The 16,888-nt window shown below is 42.6% G+C and overlaps 1 protein-coding gene across 1 annotated transcript in view; it reads left to right on the forward strand.

The window, feature by feature from the left end:
• Positions 1 to 16,888, forward strand: part of MUS81 (MUS81 structure-specific endonuclease subunit) — a 163,014-nt gene that overhangs the window by 22,555 nt on the left and 123,571 nt on the right. The window lies entirely within an intron of this gene.

Consider the following 16,888-nt stretch of genomic DNA (forward strand, 5'->3'; position numbering starts at 1 on the left):
GAAACAAACTGAATCACTTTAATTCAGTAAAATGCTTGTTTACAGCAATGTAATGCAATGCATAAGCAATCATAAAGTGTAAAGAAAAAAAAGACCACTTCCCCAGAGTAGTACAATGTTACTCTAGTAACACTGTATTGCTCTGGGCACAATGTGTTAAAAAAAATCTTTAAAAAAAAAGAATAACATTTTATAAACAATTTTTTTTCATACTTTTCAACACAACATGAATAGGTAGATTCAGTAAGGCCGGGTACACACGGGCAAACATGTACGATGAAACCGATCCGTCGGACCGTTTTCACCGTACATGTCTGCCCGGGGACTTCTGTACGATGGCTGTACTAACCATCGTACAGAAGTCCGCGCGTAAACAATACGCGGGGCGTGTCCGCGCCGTCGCCGCGGCGATGACGCGGCGACGTGGGCGGGCCTGCCTTTTAAATGCTTCCACGCATGCGTCGAAGTCATTTGACGCATGCGAGGGACGGCGGGCGCTCGGACATGTACGGTAGGTCTGTACAGATGACCATACATGTCCGAGCGGGCAGGATTCCAGCGGACGGTTTTAAAACAAGTCCAGGAATATTTGTCCGCTGGGAAAAGGCCCTGCGGGCAAATGTTTTCTGGAATTCTGCCCGCTCGCGCCTACACATGACCGAACATATATGCTGAAACTGGCCTGCGGACCAGTTTCAACATACATGTTTGGTCGTGTGTACGGGGCCTAAGAGTTAGGCCAACTTATCAGTAGATAAGTCGACCTAACTCAGAATCTACGCCGACCTATGTTTAAGCGTATGCTCAAACAGAGATACGCTTAAACATATCTAAGATAGGACGGCTTGCGCCGTCCTATCTTAGGTTGCAATTTTTCGGATGGCCGCTAGGTGGCGCTTCCATTGCGGTCGGCGTAGAATATGTAAATGAGGTGATACGCCGATTCACGAACGTACGCCCGGCCGCCGCAGTCGATTTATGCCGTTTCCATAAGGCATTTACAGGCCTAAAGTTATTCCATCTATTAGGTGGAATAACAATGTTAAAGTATGGCCACCGTTCCCGCCGCGAGATTCAAATTTTTTACGTCGTTTGCGTAAGTCGTCCGCGAATCGGGATTTACGTTGTTTACGTCCACGTCGAAATCAAAAGGGCCGTGCGGCGTACTTAACCGCAATGCACATTGGGAAATGTAGTCGCCCGGCGCATGCGCAGTGTAAAAAAAACGTCAAAAACGTGAGGTCAAGCCTCATTGCCATCAAACACGCCCCCCTTCCACACATTTGAATTAGGCGCCCTTACACCCGCCCGCTTTAGGCTACGCCGCCGTATATTAGCAGGCAAGTATATTGAGAATCATTACTAGCCTAGCTAATTTACAGCGGCGTAGCCTAAACACGCTAAGCTACGCCGCCGTAACTTTAATCCAATGTACCTGAATCTACCTAGAAATGTTTTTGCTTGATTTGGGCTTTAAATATAACCTGAGTCTGATTGCTGTACATTTTGCATGCATATGCCTCAGTCCATGTACCCAATAACAGGGCCAATTTATACTTTTTTTCCCCCCTAGGCTAGCTACCTGTTCCCCCTTTATAACAATCACTTTTGACACAACAACATAAGCAATTAGTACCAAACCGACACAGCATACACATGTCAGCAGTGACACAATTAGGACCACAGAGATACAATATGAAACATGCCACAGCAATGAAATTAATGACACCATCAGGAGCATGTCTGCAACAAAAACATGACCTTCTCCTACAGCTTTGCTCCCTCGCTGGCCAAAATACCGTATTTATCGGCGTATACCGTGCACTTTTTTCCCCTGAAAATAGGGGGGAAATCACGGAAATCACAGAGCCGTCATCTCCTCTCGGCTCTCACTCGGCTTTCACGTCACACACGCACAGTCCCGCCTCCGCCACCAGCATTGGACCAGTGTTCTGTCTGTCACAGGAGATGGTGCAATGTCGATGGCGGAGGCGGGACTGTGCGTGTGTGACGTGAGAGCCGAGTGGAGATGACGGCTCGGTGATTTCCGGCGGGCGCTCGTCCCCCTCCTTCCCCTCCGAGGTATGCCATAGGTACGCTACTACGCTACAGTCTCCGCGTTTAAGGGTTTCCTCTCCCTCCCCTTCACCACAGCTGAAGCCTGCTTAGAAGCCCTAAGGTACTGTACATTTTTTTAATTTGTGAATGTGATTGGACCTATTTTATTTTATTCATTGTTGTGGAGGAGCACTTGTCATATATTTACTTGGTGCACACTATTGCATGAATTATTTGGTATGCATCCTATTTAATATTTCATATATTTCACGTAATTTACTAGCCTGCTTAGAAGCCCTAAGGTACTGTACATTGCTGCTTATCTTAAAAAATGTGTTTTTCCAGAAAATTCCCTCTTAAAATTGGGGTGCGCGTTATATGCCGGCCCGCGTTATACGCTGATAAATACGGTACTTACTCCAGGCCTTTGCAATTCAACATTCTGACAGTGTGGACAAGCAGACTCCATCTGATTGCCCCATGCACCTGACCAGCAAAACCAGGCTTGCCCTGGCATGGTGGATTTTAAAACCTGTGCTAGAGACAGGAAAATCTATTTTCTCGATGACTTGGATAGTGTTCATAATGGATGCGTTCCTTGGAGGAGTTGTGGATGCTGTCTCGGTGCAGGGGACTTGGTTGTCAGAGGGAGCTTGGCATCAGATCAGTATCATAGATCTTGGGGCCTTTTTGTGGTCTTTTCAGTGTTGGATTTCTCTTCTGCAAGGTAACCCAGATAGGATTAAAGCAGTCAATGCCTCGGCACCAGATGTTGAGCAACAAAATTTCTCCAAAGATAAGCGGACCTGATTCTGGCTTGGGCATCACTTCACTTCCAACCCTGATTGTGTTGCAATCCTAGGCATGGAAAATGGGTACACAAACTTCCTCAGCTGCCGGTGTCTGGATTCTGAAGAATGTTCTTTTTACCCAGAGGTGTATCAGACTCTCTGTTGCAGGTGGGACACATTAAGCGTGAACCTTCTAAAGTCCAGGTTCAGTGACAAACTGGACAGGTTCATCTTCAGAACCAGGGATCCTTAGGCTTTCGCACTGGATGCTCTGTTGGAATGAGTTCAACTTGATCTACACCTTTCCCCCTCTAAATTTCATTACTTGCCTACTCCACAGGATATAGGAGGACTTTCTAGTGATCTTCATTCCACCAAACTGGATCAGGAAGATGTGGTATGTGAACATACCCATTCTACTGGCAGGCTCTCTGTGGGTCCTACCGGGTAGCCCAGATATTCTGTCCACCATTTGTTTTCAGTAGTTTGGAAAACAGTGCACTGCAAAGTTTATTATCACACCTGGATGGCGCACTGTATATGGTACAGGGCTAGGGAATTCCATCCTAGGAGGTACTTTGTGGAATGAATTCTGTTTTTTCTACACTCTGGTCTGTATTTTGGTATTGAATACCATCAACGGTAACATTTTGGTCAAAGCTCTTCTTTTACAAATACCACTTGCCTCTCTTACACTGTTTCCCCCTAATACTCCCCAGTGACACCATGGGATATCAGTCTGGTTCTTTCAGTCCTTCAGAAACTTCTCTTTGAACCTAAGACATTCCCCTGCCTGCGCTCACTTACAAGGTTGTCTTCCTCGTTGCTATCACATCTGTGAGGCGAAATCTCTGAGTTAGTGGCCTTATTCTCTAAAATCCCCACTTAAAAGTAATAGAGACCCTCAACATTTCTGGAGGGCCACACAACACCAGTGCGCTTTTGTGCATTGAAGTGCAGTGCATTGCATCAAGCTATGCAGCCCATTCAAAATGAACTAGGTGTAGCACAACCCAATGCCTGGAAATGTTATTCCTGCATTTATTCCTTAGACCCAATTCATTGCGTATTATGGGTGCTGGAGAATGTGTTCCGAAGGAGAGGACTAGAATAGCACTCTCTAGGGCATTGTTCCAGGCTCGCAAGCTTATCTTGAAGGGCTGAAAATCACTCTCCCCACCCAAGGTAGCCTCCTGGATAACACATATGGGAAATACCTTGATTATGGAAAGATATATCTACCAACACAGGGGCAGCCCAGGCAGATTCAAAAGAATTTGGGCACCATGGCTAGATACCCCTGGAATGAGTCCCAGGGAATTGATGATGTCCAGATTGTTGCAATGCCCAGTGGGAGGACCCTAATAGGCTACACCAGATGCATGGTATTAATATGTATATGAAAAAAGTATCAAGACCTGGAGCTAAAATAGTCCAAATGATAAAACAGCGCTGAAATTGGATAAATGTCCAACTGCACATAAAGCATTTGAATAATGACGTTGCAACAGTAAATTCTAAATTGATGAGTGCTTCTAGTAATTGGTCAGTGATGCATCCTACACCTGCTCCCAATCTTCACCACAAGTAAGGCACTCTCCCCTTCGGGGTACAAACTCACTAGAAAGATTAATAATATGGGCCTTATGCAATGTCAAGAACTCTCACTCTCACTTAAACATCTGTCAGCAATAGCAGGGGCAGCATGGGTTAAGCTCCATAAGAGTACATAAAACACAAGAAAGCACTAGATAGTGTAATCCCGTTTTAATAAAATAAAGACACCCTCAAACAGCAATCCCCCGCTCCAAATGCACGTACAATTAATAAACTGGTAATGAACAAGTAGTAAGGAATGTATTCACCGCTAACATCCGGTCCAAAGAAGCGCCCGTGTTGCTGTATGCGGCGTTAGAGTGTTCCTTCCTGGTTTGGGCCAGCTAGCGGTGGAGCACATTCGTCACTTCTGGTTACAGATACGCCATAGTAGCCACACCCTGACCAGTTTCGTCATTTGTCGACTTCAACAGAGGGCGTCTAAATATTTCTGGACCATATCACTTTTGAGCCATTGTGGATCATTTGGGGCTGTGTCACTACCGCCCCTGTTATGGACATGAACTCCCCCATGCTCCTTTGTATACACAGAGCTGAAGAAAGTATTTAATACATTTGCCTTCTCTTTGTCCCCAGTCACCCACTCTAGATTATTTTGTAAAGGGCCTACATGCTCAAACCTGACTTTTTTACTATTAATATATTTGAATAATTTTTTGGGGTTTGTCCTACTATATTTTACAATCTGTCGTTCGTTTGGAGTTATTGCATCCTTGATTTCCTTTTTACATATTCTGTTATATTCTTTGTAACATTTAAATGACACTAATGTTCCTTCATTTTTATATTTTTTTAAAAGCTCTTTTCTTATAGTTTATAGCTTTTTTAACTTTGGCCATAAGCCACATAGGTTTTATTTTTAGCCTTTTAAACTTATTGCCAATGGGAATATACTTAGCAGTGAGTTCACAGTCTTTTTCAAGAATTCCCATTTCTGTTCTGTGCCCATTGATGCCAATATTCTCTCCCAGTCTAAGTACTGTTCATACTCACTCAGTCACTATGGGGTTTGTTTTCTGTATTCTACAAAAAAACTGGTTGATCCTGCTGTTCTGTTTCTCCCTCCTGTCCATGTCCCCACTGCAGTTGGGAATTTTGCAGAGCAGTGTTGGCAGCTAGTGCACATGTTCAGTTTTCAGTGTATTTTCTACCCTAAATATTTCCTCCCAACCACATCCGAATAGCCCATGTTACTATAGAATCATGCATATGGCTTTATACACAGCAGTAAAAGACAGCCTGCTCCCTCCTCCTCCATGCCCACTAACCAGCTAAACACAATGGGGGTGGGATATTACATCCTGATTGATAGTGGCTTCACCTCCTTGTTATTCTAGGATGCAGGCTGGAGTTGCGTGACACAGCCTGGCATACACCATGTTATTGGCAAAAAATAATAAAGAATGGATTTCAAATATATTTGTGTATGTCAATTTAAAGTAGTGTATTGATATAATTTATTTATATTTACTCTGTATCCCAAAAGCTGTTTTTAATTTTGAACATGTGACCTGCAGCAGAGGACTAGAAGCTCCACCTGCCACTGTTTCCCTACAGACGGGCTGGAAAAGCGCTGGGGCATGTGTCAGCTGTATATCGATTAGGAAAAAGGCTACTTGCATGTTTTCTTTATTGAAATAATTACAGTGCCATCATCCACATAAAGAAAGAGGCGGCGCGTGCGGGGAATGTTAATAGCAGGACATCCAGGGACGTCCACCCGGCACTTAAGAGCCGACCTGTGGACGTCTTTCGTCTACAGCGCAGGTCTCAAGTGGTTAAGATTCCAGCTGTAATTTTTCTGAAGCAATTTAAAGGAGTCTGCTTTTTTAAGAAATACAGTGCCTTGAAAAAGTATACATACCCATGACATTTTCCACATTTTTTCATGTTACAGCCAAAGACATAAATGTATTTTTATTGGAATTTTATGTGATAGACCTACACAAAGTGGCACATAATTGTGAGGTGGAAGGAAAGGGATAAATAGTTTTCATTTTTTTTTTATAAATATGTGAAAAGTGTGGTGTGCATTTGTATTCAGCCCCCTTTCTCTGATACCCCTAACTAAAAGCTAGTGGAACCAATTGCCTTCAGAAGTCACCTAATTAGTATATTAATGTGTAATTTAATCTCGGTATAAATACAACTCTTCTGTGAAGCCCTCAGAAGTTTGTTAGAGAACCTTAGTGCATCATGGAGGCCAAGGAACACACCAGACAGTTGAGGGATAAAGTTGTAGAGAAGTTTAAAGCAGGGTTAGGTTATAAACAATATCCCAAGCTTTGAACATCTCACGGAACACTGTTCAATCCTTCAACCCGGAAATTGAAAGAGTATGGCACAACTGCAAACCTAACAAGACATGGCCATCCACCTAAACTAACAGGCCGGGCAAGGAGAGCGTTAATCAGAGAAGCAGCTAAGAGGCTCAAGGTAACTCTGTAGGAGCTGCAGAGATCCACAACTCAGGTGGGAGAATCCACAGGACAATTATTAGGTGTGCACTCCACAAATCTGGCTTTTATGGAAGAGTGACAAGAAGAAAGCCATAAGAAGTTCTGTTTTTAGTTTTTAGTTTGCAAGAAGCCACGTGGGACACAGAACACATGGAAGAAGGTGCTCTGGTCAGATGAGACCAAAATTTTGTGTGGTGGAAAATTAACACTGCACATCACCCTGAACACACCATCCCCACTGTGAAACATGGTGGTGGCAGCATCATGTTGTGGGTATGTTTGTCTTCATCAGGGGCAGGGAAGCTGGTCAGAGTTGATGGGAAGATGGATGGAGCCAAATACAGGGCATTCTTAGAAGAAAACCTGACTGGGGCAAAGGTTTGCCATCCAGCAGGACATCGACTCTAAACATACAGCCAGAGCTACAAAGGAATGGTTTAGATCAAAGCATATTCATGTGTTAGAATGACCCAGACAAACTTCAGACCTAAATCCAATAGAGAATCTGTGGCAAGACTTGAAAATTGCTGTTCATAGAAGCTCTACATTCAATCTGACAGAGCTTGAGCTTTTTTGCAAAGAAGAATGGGCAAAAATGTCACTCTCTAGATGTGCAAAGCTGGTAGAGACATCCCCAAAAAGACTTTCAGCTGTAATTGTAGCGAAAAGTGGTTCTACAAAGTATTGACTCAGAGGGGCTGAATATAAATGCATGCCACACTTATCATTTATCATTTTCCTTTCACTTATCACATAAAATCCCAATAAAATACATTTACATTTTTGGTTGTAACATGACAAAATGTGGAAAATGTCAAGGGGTATGAATACTTTTTCAAGGCACTGTAGTTGTCCCATTACCTTGATAAGGCAGAAGAGATTCTTAAAGCAGAATTGCAAACAAGGCTCAATCTCTTTGCAGTGCTCCAATTTTTAAACACAAACTGCTGTTATTCTTCAGTTAGATGTTGTATTTGCACTGCTAGTAGTTTCTTCAGTGATTTGCTTATATTCTTTGAAAATACAGGTGATCTTAGTTCGTACACAGACCATAGATCCTATATGTTATTTGGTTTCATCCTTTCAGACTGATAATATAATTTTAATTAAAGAGGAACTTCCCCCTCCCGCCCCTTACTCGTTTATGTTATTTTTATCTGCTTACCTGTTGCTGGGTTGTCCTCAATTCAGATACTCGCCCACCCAGCAGATCCAGCATTATCCTGATAAGATGATCTCGGCAGCAGCCGCTTGGGTCCCCACACTATGGGGCAGATCCACATAGAAATAGATGGGCGCAGCGTATGTGAGATACGCTACGCCGCTGTAACTTACTTTTGGCCGGTTCGAATCCCCAAAGAATTTGCGCCGTAAGTTACGGCGGCGTAGTCTATCTCTGGCGGCTGAATTCAAATTGGCGATTAGGTGGCGTTTTTCATTTAAATGATGCGCGTCCCCGTGCCGAATGAACTGCGCATGCTCTGTTTCTAAATTTCCCGCCGTGCATTGCGCTAAATGACGTCGCAACAACGTCATTTTTTTTAACTTAGACGTGAATTACGTCCTTCCCGATTCACGGACGACTTACGCAAAAAAAATAAATAAATTCAAAACAAACGCGGGAACGACGGCCATACTTAACATGGCAGGTTTAACTATACGCGACGAAATACCAGCTTTAACTATTCGCCGGAAAAAGCCGACTAGAGACGCCGTAAAAAAATGCGCTGGCCGCTTGTACGTTCGTGGATCGTCGGAAATAGCTAATTTGCATACCCGACACGGAAAACGACGTGAACGCCACCCAGCGGACGCCAAAGTATTGCATCTTAGATCCGAAGGCATACAAGGACGTACACCTGTCGGATCTAACCCAGATGCCGTCATATCTTGGTTTGAGGATTCAAACCAAAGATACGACGCGGGTAATTTGAAAGTACGCCGACGTATCAGTAGATTCGCCGGCGTACTCGCTCTGTGGATCTGCCCCTTTATATTCACCTGTAAAGTCATTGGGAAGCTGCTGGCTCTTCTGAGTTCAGGCGTCACCTCTTAATGATGTACCACTAGGCTAGCCCCTCTCTTCCTTTCGTGAACTTTTTAGCCGGCGCTGCTTTAAATTTAGAGGGTAGTCTGAGAGTTAGTTGACTCAGACCGTATGATTTTTCCAAATTTGGGCCTCTGTTCTAGCCATGGCTGTACTGTGAGTGACCAATTTTGTTGCCTGGGGTGCCATTACCACCCCAGGCCAAGGGTGGCAGCAGTCAAGTCAAGGTGTTTTGGGTGTTCCACTTCGGCAGCCAATCGGTGGGGGTTGATGCTGGGGAGGAGTACTTAAGGAACAGACGCCATTGGACCGGGGTCGTGATCACTTGTCTGTCGTCCCACCAACCCCTGTGAGTGGCCCTCCTGGCCGGGGGTGCGTGTTCAAGTGTTCCTGGCTCCGGGACCACGTTGGTCCGGGGTTGTGATCTACTAAGTAGGCCCGGTAGTCAGACTGAGTCTACGTATGCAGAGTAGTCCTGTGCTGTCCGTCCTGGAAGGAGGAATCCACTCAATGAAGAATCTATCTTGGAGAGCACCGAGCACGAGGCTCGGTGCTCAGGAGAGACCCTGAACTTCATCGAAGGACGCACCATTACTGAAAAGCTGAATGATGGTCGCCCGTCAGTTCTAAGTTACAAAATGTTAATCAGGAGAGATCTGGGTGCTGAATCCTGTGTTGAGAGGATTTTGGACAGAACATACATCCATCTGTGAGAAGGTCTGTGGCAGAGACTTTACCAATTTCTGTGCACCATCACGGCTGCTAGGCTAGTGAGAGAGGCCTATCCGGGTGCGCAATACCCACTCTGGCTAGAGTGGCGACAAGAGTTGTGTTGCTGGAAGCAGGAGTGTTTCCGGACAAAAGTTGTGCACCTGAACCTATTACCCGTTACCCTTCCACCTCTTCAACTACTTATTTTATTCTTTTACCAAGTTCAGCAAATAAATCAATGAATAAGAAGTCTAAGTGTGGACATTGAACTTTTTCTCAACTCTCATCTGATACCCTAGACAGCGAGGAAATAGAGGTAACATGCCATCCAAAACTAACCAGCAGCTCCTCCGGGGGTAGTGCTACACACATAACAAAAAAAAATGGATATTTGGGTAGTGGAGGGGGCAATGTTGTTTTAAAGGATGAAGATCCATTTTACCTATTCATTTTAGGCTGCTGTTACAAATGTATTCTACACGCCCTGTTTCAGTGTTCTTCAGTAGACAGCATCTTTAAATTTTTCACTGAAACCCCTACTGCAGCGTATACACAATCATTTTTCGGGTTGTAAAAAACAAAGTTTTTCAGCCTCTGTCATTAAAACGACGTTGCCCACACACGATACTGAAAAAAAATGCTCTAGCAAAGCGCGGTGACGTACAACACGTACGACGGCACTATAAAGGGGAAGTTCCATGCGGATGAAGCCACCCTTTGGGTTGCTTTAGCTGATTTTGTGTTAGTAAAAGACGATTTGCGCTTTTCTGTCTGTTACATTCTGATGAATGTGCTTACTCCATTACCAGAACGAGCTCTCCCGTCTCACTTGCTTCTGAGCATGCGCAGGTTTTTCACGTCGTTAAAGCCCACACACGATCATTTTTTACAACCCGAAAAACGACAACGTTTAAAACGTCGTGAAAAAATAGAGCATGTTTGAATTTTTTTTTTTTTCGTTTTTTAGAACCCGAAAAATGCTCTGATCGTTTTAAATTACATTTCTAAAAAACTTTGTTTATTACAACCCGAAAAATGATCGTGTGTAGGCGGCATAAGAAATTAGTTGCTATAGTCCAGAGAGTCTGCAGCTGTTGGCATCAGCATTAGGGACTCATCTACACTGCGGTTCTTGCTTTCAGTGTGTGGTCCTGTGTGCTTGTTTACTTGTGATTGTAAAGTGTTTGTGGTGCATTTGTGCTATTTTATTTTACCCAGTTGCAGTTACATGCATTTTCAATGAGTTCATGTGTGTTCCAGTGCATTCACCTTTTAAACAGACATGAAGGCACCACAATGCTGTAAACTGGGCTATTTGAAATACATTTTACATTTACATTTTTCTAGCATAGGCCTTTGTACTGTGTTCAGACACTCGATTGACTGCATCTGATGTAAATGAGCCCCAAGTGCATGCCAGAGAATGTAGCATTTTATTTTCCATAGGCCTAGAGACACAGTTTGCCTGTTATGCTGCACAAACGCCTTTCATAGACTATTCGGCAGTACAGTCAGAAAGCTAGCACAAGTTATTTTTGAACTTGTGGAAAAATGTTCAAAACTTGTTATTTTAACTGAGCGACATGTCCATGTCAGGAATGTGAGTCTAGAGATCCTAGAAGCCTAAGCAGTTAGATGAAAAGAAGCCAAGTCAGTACAGCATACGGGAAATTATACAGTGTAAAGTCAAGTTATGATGAGACTGATAGAATATATTTCTGTAGGAAGATAGAGTAACAGCTGTGCTTTCTTTTACATTCCTATTTAGTGCAAGTACTAGCTGTCCAAGCAACATAAATTCTGTAGAAAGCAATATATACCTGTCCCTTTGTAACCTTTTTTTCCAAAACACAAGGGGGAGGTATTATATGCATACAGTTGCCACAAAAAGTATGTGAACCCTTTTGGAATGATATGGATTTCTGCACAAATTGGTCATAAAATGTGATCTGATCTTCATCTAAGTCACACCAATAAACAATCACAGTCTGCATAAACTAATAACACACAAATAATTAAATGTTACCATGTTTTTATTGAATACAACATGTAAACATTCACAGTGCAGGTGGAAAAAGTATGTGAACCCATAGACTAATGACATCTCCAAGAGCTAATTGGAGTGAGGTGTCAGCCAACTGGAGTCCAATCAATGAGATGAGATTGGAGGTGTTGGTTACAGCTGCCCTGCCCTATAAAAACACACACCGGTTTGCTTTTCACAAAAAGCTTTGCCTGATGTGAATGATGCCTCGCACAAAAGAGCTCTCAGAAGACCTACGATCAAGAATTGTTGACTTGCATAAAGCTGGAAAGGGTTATAAAAGTATCTACAAAGGCCTTGCTGTTCATCAATCCACGGTAAGACAAATTGCCTATATATGGAGAAAGTTCAGCACTGCCGTCCTGTAAAGAAGACTGCAAGAGCACAGCACAGACTGCTCAATGAGGCGAAGAAGAATCCTAGAGTGTCAGCTAAAGACTTACAAAAGTCTCTGGCATATGCTAACATCCCTGTTAGCGAATCTACGATACGTAAAACACTAAACAAGAATGGATTTCATGGGAGGATACCACAGAGGAAGCCACTGCTGTCCAAAAAAACATTGCTGCACGTTTACAGTTTGCACAAGAGCACTTGGATGTTCCACAGCAGTACTGGCAAAATATTCTGTGGACAGATGAAACCAAAGTTGAGTTGTTTGGAAGAAACACACAACACTATGTGTGGAGAAAAAGAGGCACAGCACACCAACATCAAAACCTCATCCCAACTGTGAAGTATGGTGGTGGGGGCATCATGGTTTGGGGCTGCTTTGCTGCGTCAGGGTCTGGACGGATTGCTATCATCGAAGGAAAAATTAATTCCCAAGTTTATCAAGACATTTTGCAGGAGAACTTAAGGCCATGTGTCCACCAGCTAAAGCTCAACAGAAGATGGGTGTTGCAACAGGACAACGACCCAAAGCATAGAAGTAAATCAACAACAGAATGGCTTAAACAGAAGAAAATACGCCTTCTGGAGTGGCCCAGTCAGAGTCCTGACCTCAACCCGATTTAGATGCTGTGGCATGACCTCAAGAAAGCGATTCACACCAGACATCCCAAGAATATTGCTGAACTGAAACAGTTCTGTAAAGAGGAATGGTAAAGAATTACTCCTGACCGTCGTGCACCTCTGATCTGAAACTACAGGAAACGTTTGGTTGAAGTTATTGCTGCCAAAGGAGGTTCAACCAATTATTAAATCCAAGGGTTCACATACTTTTTCCACCTGCACTGTGAATGTTTACATGGTGTGTTCAATAAAAACATGGTAACATTTAATTATTTGTGTGTTATTAGTTTAAGCAGACTGTACTTGTCTATTGTTGTGACTTAGATGAAGATCAGATCACATTTTATGACATATTGTGCAGAAATCCATATCATTCCAAAAGGGTTCACATACTTTTCGTGGCAACTGTATATTACACTTCTGCCCTACATTTATGTGTTTGTAAAGCCTTAGGGGTTCTTACCTTAAAGGAACACTAAAGGTTCGTTTTTTATTAGATCAATTGATTGCTGTAAGCTAAAGCATTTAAATATCACTTACCTCGTTTTTCCTTTTGACCTCCAAAATACAGTAATCCAGGTTTGAAAATGCCATTTCCTGTCACTCCTCTTCTTGCTTTCCACCAGCATCTGAGCCGTTTTGCATGGTGGAAAGCAGAATGTGCTCACCCCCTCCCTATGACTACAGCCCTGGGTGAAGATGCTCTCTTATCCCTCACAGGCATGGAGGCTAAGCCTAATGGGAACTGTAGTTCCCATTAGGCCGTGATGTAGCAAGAATGAATGCACACCGCAAACCAGGAAGTCAGTGAGAATAATGATTCAGGAGTGACGGAGGTGAATAAAACACCTCCGTGTTATCAGCTACTGTCAGACTTTAATTTAAGAGGAAAATATTTTTGTCTTTACAACCCCTTTAATGCACTCTATGTATTTAGGTAAATAGCCTTTTGCAGGATGGGCCAAATACTATAGCTGCTAACTTTTCGTATAAGGACACTTATCTGTCCAGGGATCTAGCATGTCCTCACCCGAGCCAATTCTTCAACTAGCTTCAGGTGTGGGTGCCAGCATCTCAAGTAAGGGAAACAGGCAGCCGCGGTGATCTGAGCTGTAAGTGGGAGCGAATACCTATAAAACAAGTACCTGTGCTCCCCCTAAAAGTGCTAAATGTTGCAGTGGAGGAAAGGAGGGTACAAACAAGCAAAACTTTTCCATTTGGATGAAGTTCCACTTTAACCACTTGCCGACCGTCATTTTACTGAGGCAGGTCGATGCAATCCCACAAACTGTCGTTGCTGTACATTGGTCCCTTTAAGTGGGATAGCAGGCACACTCGCGCCCGCTGCACTGTGGATGTGCCGATGCGTGTGGTCGCGATGATCGATGGCCACGTGCGATTGCGGGCACAAGAGCCAGAACAGGGACATGTGTGTGTAAACACACAAATCCCTGTTCTGTGAGGAGAGGAGAGGATAGACAAATCGTGAGTTCCTACTAGCTAGGAACAATGATCTGTCATTTCCTCCAGTCACTCCCATCCCCTGACAGTAAGAACACACCCTAGGAAACAGTTAACCCCTTGATCGCCCCCTTCCCTGACAATGAAATTTACACAGTAATCAGTGCATATTTATAGCACTGATCGCTGTATAATTGTCAATGGTCCTAAAAATGTGTCATAAGTGTCCAATCTGTCCGCCATAATGTCGCAGTCCCGATAAAAATTGCTGATCACCGCCGTTGCTAGTAAAAAAAAAAAAATATTTAAAATGCCATAAATCTTTCCCCTATTTTGTAGACGCTATAACTTTTGCGCAAACCAATCAATATACGCTTATTGCAATTTTTATTACCAAAAATATGTAGATGAATACAGATCGGCCTAAACTGAGGAAAACATTTGCTTTAAAAAAAAAAAAAAATTGGGGATATTTATTATAGCAAAAAGTACAAAATATTGTGTTTTTTCCCCCAAATTGTCGCTCTTTTTTTGTTTATAGTGCAAAAAATTAAAACCGCAGAGATGTAATACCACCAAAAGAAAGCTGTGCATTTGTATTCAGCCCCCTTTAATCTGATACCCCTAACTAAAACCTAGTGGACCCAATTGCCTTCGGAAGTCACCTAATTAGTAAAGGTAGAGTCCACCTGTGTGTAATTTAATTTCAGTATAAATACAGCTGTTCTGTGAAGCCCTCGGAGGTTTGTTAGAGAACCTTAGTGAACTAACAGCATCATGTAATTGTAACTAACAGCATGCTGTAATTGTAGCAAAAAGTGGTTCTACAAAGTATTGGGCTGAATATAAATGCACGCCACACTTTTCATATATTTATTTGTAAAAAAAAATAAAAAACATTTATCATTTTCCTTCTACTTACAATTATGTGCCAATAATATGCCACATTGTGTTGGTCTATCACATAAAATCCCAATAAAATACATTTACGTTTTTGTGTGTAACAAAATTTCAAGGGGTATGGATACTTTTTCAAGGCACTGTATAAATTCCTGGAAGTGTGTGTTTTTTCTATTTAAACTGGTTCTGGTCTTCCTTTTACCAGGGGGCATCTTTCTTAGGGTTTTCTTTCCAGTTCCTTTAAGAGAGTTCTCTCTCTCTCCTTGTTGACCATGGTTAGGTAGCCAGTCATTTTCTTGGCTAAAAACTCTTGTTACTTCTACCCTTCTGGTTCGTTAAAGTTGACCAGCTTCACACTTTTTGTCTATGGCTGGTGTCTCTCTCCCATATCAAAACATTTTCACTTGGGGCTTGGGCATGAGGCATAGTTCTACATCTTCTGGTCTTGTTAGTTCTTCTCCTTACTAGGTGGAGGAGTTGGGCCTCATCTGGTATTATCTTTGAGTATGGGTCTCCTAGGCGGCTCTTGAACTGTTAGCAGTTCTCAGTTTTTATTCACATTGGACATTTGTTTTCTGTTGCCCACTCTTTGGAATAAAAATATTTTTTGTGTATGCACCGTAAAATCCTTTTCACTGAGGGACGCACCCACTCCTCTAAGTTTATGATTACGCAGTTGATACTGCTTGCTACAAAAATTAAACATGCTTATTGTCTGTCGTTATAGACTCCCTTTACAATGAGTACAAAATCCTATTTTTAAATAGTACCAGAGTATGTCTTTAAAGCCCATCTCTAACAAGACTTAAACTCCTTAACACCATTCTCTCTTTTTTTGTTTACAAAAGTTTAATAAAGGGACAATATAGGGGTTACATGACATGGTTGGGGAGGGAAAAAAGGTGATATAAACATTTGGTCAACGGTAGTACAAACATCGCATCTTAAGGCAAGAGGTGAGATGCAGCATATAGAGGTAATGAACATAAATGCAGACATGGATATGCAAAATGACAGGAATAGAACACAAGAAAAGACAAGGGGTTAAATAAAGGAGTATCTTATATGAGATTCCAATAGGACCATTTTGCATCATAGATATGGAGGGTATGAAAAATTATTTCTGAAATTTTTAGCATATCCATTCTAGCAAGAACTTGTGACCAGATTAAATTCTTGGATTTCCAGTTTAAAGCAATCATCCATTGTATGCAACTACACAGGAGTGAAATAGTCTAGCGCTGGGTTTGGGAATATCGGGGATATTATCGTATAAGAGGCAAATTTGGGGGGTGAGAGTAATTTTGAGTTTTGAGGAGGTTTCGAATCTATCGGCAGCTGAATGCCAGATTTGATCAAGATGCGGGCAGCTCCAGAAAGTATGCAAAAAGGTACCTGGGTCTGGACATCCCCGGAAGCAGCCAGTAGACACCAAGGGGTAAAATATATGAATCTTAGAGGGGGTTAAATACCACCTGGAGAACAATTTCAGCTGAGTTTCTCTAAATTAAATTTGATCTTCCAGCCTCAGAATATGAACATTACACATGTATCAGATCATTTTTTGCAAATCACTTTTCGTTGTTTGCTCATGTCCCCAACTCAATATTTGAAAGAGTCTGTATCTCATCTTCCAGAGACAAGGGGCTAATCTCTAGACTTTACCAATATCTCAATGACTCTGCACAACTAGATAAATCAGAACCCATGCTCAGATGGGAGGCGGAGCTTGATAGTTCCCGCTCAGTGGAGACATGACAAGCCATGGCAGATAACTTATGGAAAT

Source organism: Rana temporaria, chromosome 11 (genome assembly GCF_905171775.1).
Source record: "Rana temporaria chromosome 11, aRanTem1.1, whole genome shotgun sequence".
In the NCBI taxonomy this organism is placed as follows: Eukaryota; Metazoa; Chordata; class Amphibia; order Anura; family Ranidae; genus Rana; species Rana temporaria.